We start from the raw sequence: 4,009 nt of genomic DNA on the forward strand, positions 1-4,009 counted from the left end.
GAATAAGCGGCAGAAAATGGATGGATGGATGGGAAGCCTTGTCTTCCTAAACGCTTGTTTGATTGTTATGTGAAATTGAGTGATGGGTTGGACCATGTGTCAAAGGGAGGGATGTGTCGAGCAGTACAGCAATTCTGGTTTACTAAGGGCTTTTACGCTTTCACAGAACATCTCTGTAAAAGTTGTTTGATTTGTGCTCAAAATAATCCAGGTAAATTTAGACCATTACCACAAGCAGCACACCCACCGCCAAGTAGGGCTTTTGAGCATGTCATGATGGATTTCATTGAACTTACACCCAGTGAAGGGAAAAAATATTGTCTAGTGATGTGTAAATGGTCCTTAGTGTGTGAATGTGAGTATGAATGTTGTCTGTGCATCTGTGTCGGCCCTGCGATGAGGTGGCGACTTGTCCAGGGTGTACCCCGCCTTCCGCCTGATTGTAGCTGAGATAGGCGCCAGCGCCCCCCGCGACCCAAAAAGGGAATAAGCGGTAGAAAATGGATGGGTGGATGGATGGTTGATATGTTTTCAGAATGTGTAGAAGCCTTCCCAGCGAAACATGCTTCTTCCGCTGCAGTGGCAAAAGCACTTTTAACTGAAATTGTGGCAAAGTGGGGCATTCCAAAGAAGTTATGGAGTGACAATGGTTCACATTTTGTAAATGAGGTGATACAGCAATTGTCTGATTATTTGCAAATTGATTTGAGAACTCATTGCAGCTACCGTCACAATCCGGAGGTGCTGTTGAAAGAGGAAACGGAACACTTAAATTAAAACTTGCCAAATGTTGTGAAGAGACTAAGCTCAGCTGGCCTAAATGTTTGCGGATAGTTGTCATGTACATGCCTATGCGGGTGTGCACGCGTCATAACCTGTCACCTTTTGAGATTCTGTTTGCAGTCCCCCCTAATGTGGGGATAGGACCATCAGGACCGCCAATTGAGACGACCCTCTGTGAACACGGACTGGTAAGATATTGCATATCTTTAACAAAGTGTTTTGCTAATATTTGAAGGCAAGTCTCTTTGGCGCTTCCGGGGCGAGCGGATCATCCTCTACACACCATTGTGCCGGCCGACTTCGTGCTTATCAAGAACTTCAGACGGAAGAGCTGGAAACAATGAGGCTGGCTCGGCCCGTTCCAAGTTCTCCTCGTCACCCACACTGCAGTGAAAGTGGAAGAACGGCCGACGTGGGTCCACGCTTCGCAATGCAAGGCGATTTCGGGCCCTGTAGCGGTGGCCGCAGAGGAGTGAGGAGCTGTAAAATCGCTTTTGGCTCCTACGGCAGGATCCGCGGCTGCAGAGACGAGGGTTACACACACCTCCCTCGCATCACATCTTTAGAGAAACACTACTAGTTTGCAGACACAGGTGAAGGCGCTGAGGGCCAAAATCACCAGGACAAATGTGTAGCGGACTCACAAAATGTCTCAAACTGCTATGTCTGTACATATATGCCTATAGCGGCGTCCAATCCACATGTCACACCTAAGCCTGTAATGGAGGGTTATAGATATTTTCCCAGGATGTGTTATACCTTTTTGCAGCAAATCTGAATGATACGGTTAAAGCGCATACGGGGACACCTTTGTCTTCGCTTGAAGATCCGAAGTTAGATTTTTATGATCGGTGGTCCGATAATGATACGAATGTGCTTTTTGGTCCAGTTTATATTAGGCCGGGTATGAAATGTGCGTGTTATGCGGTATCTTGGAGCCTTAGAGAGCCGCCAGTGCAGATGGGACAAATTCCACTGATGTATTGTTTAAATGTGACTAGTTCATGCACTACATATCACGGTAACACTAGTTTGAACATTTCACAGGCTGCGCAAGGAGGGGGCTGTTCTCCCTATTTTACAGATCAAACTGGCACGCGGCCTCAGGAGGATGTTCTGTGGCTTTGTGGCTTTAACGTTTATGTTAGATTGCCATAGAATTGGATGGGCCGTTGTGCTATGATAACAGCTGCTGACCACTCTTACATTGTGTCAGCTGTTCCGAGTCATAGGGGTAAGCGTGAGTATGCACCCCATGATGCGATTTGGGGTACAAATGTGCCTGCAGATCTTGAACTTTGGACACCAGGAGAAAAGGTGGCATTGTCATTGTTTCCACAGCTGGGCGTGGGGAAACTCATGCTTAGAATGGAGATGCTGAATCATCGGTTTTCAGGTTTTGTAAATTGGACAGTAACTATTACGGAGGCGAGCAGAGTGGAAATGAAGGCGTTACGGGCAGTGACTTTGCAAAATCGTATAGTATTAGACCATTTGGTAGCGAGCGTCGGAGGAGTTTGTGCTCTGCTGAATTCATGGTGCTGTACGTACATTCCAGACAATACTGGAGATGATTCCGTCATTTCGCAGGGTATTCAGAATTTGACTTCTCTGCGAGACGCAATAGGAGAAGATTTTGTGGTGGATCCGTCCTGAGTAGCAACTTGGCGTTCGTGGGTAATGCAAATTGGGACGATTATGCTAGTGGTCTTAGCTCTATTGTTTGTCTTGTCAGTTTGTGTGATTCCGCTGATAAGATCACTAATTACGTGTATGATTTCGTCTACGTTCGTTCAGTACACAGCCTTGGGACAAGGTGAGGTAGATTTCAAGGATGAAAATGAAGATCCGTTCTTTGAGATGTTACTTGATTATAATGTTGATTAGGTTGAGTATTTGTGTGGCGTTTTGTAATTTTATTTTTAATCATGTTATTACTTTCTAAGGGTTATTTGGTGTGTGTTTTTTTCGCTAGTTAGTAATGTTGTTGTTTGTAGTTTATTATAGTTAATAAAAGGGAGGATTGTGATAGCAAAATTACTTGTACTCATTTTAATTGATGATGTTCTTTAAACGGGTCGCCAAAAGTTGTTTATTAGGCTTAGGAATGTGACGTTCTGCAGGAGACCTCTGATCTGATCAAGCTCTGTCTTCTGTGTCATCCTTCAGGACAAACCACACCCTCTCCCCTTCACAGGACCTTGGGCATTCTTTTACTGGGATACTGTATGTTAATGAGCATGGAGAGTGGGACTTCTGAGAATATAATATTGTCATGACATATTCTAAAAGAGTTAGAACAAGCTGGAACGAACGGATGTGTCGTTCGGGTTTGGTCTCGCTTTGCAAAGCTTGTTATTATTTGTTTGTTACTCTAATAAATCATTTTAAAGCTATTGGTCACAAAAGGATCGTCTTTAGGAAATTTCCACGACAGCAGAGGCAGCAGAAGTCCACAGGAGGGCGCACGTTGCCTCTTAATAAGTCTGGTCTCTCTCGCTCTTTCTCTTTTTCTCTCTCTTTCTCTCTCTCTTGCTCTCTCTCCCTCTCTCTCACTCACTCTCTCTCTCTCTCTCTCTCTCTGTCTAGCTCTTTGTCTCTCTCTTGCTCTCTCTTTCTTTCTCTCTCTCTCTCTCTCTCTCTCTATATATATATATATATATATTATATATATATATATAAATATACATTTAATTTATACGTTAAACATGTATTTAATATTTATACACTAAACAAGTTTTTTTTTAATAATTATATATTAAACAGTTGTTTAATTAATAATTATACACTGAATAAGTTTTTAATACTCGTATATTAAACAGTTGTTTAATTAATACTTATACACTAAACATGTAAAGGAGGAATTGGAAGTCTGGGACACTAAATAAGGCACACTTGGAAGTAATGAAGTTCTTTGTGTGTGCAGTTGCAGCAGAAGTCCACAGGAGGGCGCACGTTCCCTCTTAATAAGTCTGGTCCTCTCTCTCTCTCTGTCTCGTTATGTCTCTCTCTATCTCTCTCACTCTCTCTGTCTTTCTCGCTCTCTTTCTCTCTCTCTCTCTCTCTATATATACATATATATATATATATATATATATATATATATATATTTATATTTAATTTATACGCTGAACATGTATTTAATATTTATACACTAAATACGTTTTTAATATTCATATATCAAACAGTTGTTTAATTAATACTTATACACTAAACATGTAAAGGA

The 4,009-nt window shown here is 42.1% G+C and overlaps 1 long non-coding RNA gene across 1 annotated transcript; it reads left to right on the forward strand.

The window, feature by feature from the left end:
• The first annotated feature begins 1,436 nt into the window (after window positions 1-1,436).
• LOC133546693 (uncharacterized) lies at window positions 1,437-3,179 on the forward strand. Its single transcript, XR_009805256.1, has 2 exons — window positions 1,437-2,460; window positions 2,953-3,179. It is a non-coding gene; the product is annotated as an uncharacterized LOC133546693 (long non-coding RNA).
• Window positions 3,180-4,009: the final 830 nt, after the last annotated feature.

The sequence above is a fragment of the Nerophis ophidion genome, unplaced genomic scaffold (genome assembly GCF_033978795.1).
Source record: "Nerophis ophidion isolate RoL-2023_Sa unplaced genomic scaffold, RoL_Noph_v1.0 HiC_scaffold_37, whole genome shotgun sequence".
Classification (NCBI taxonomy): domain Eukaryota; kingdom Metazoa; phylum Chordata; class Actinopteri; order Syngnathiformes; family Syngnathidae; genus Nerophis; species Nerophis ophidion.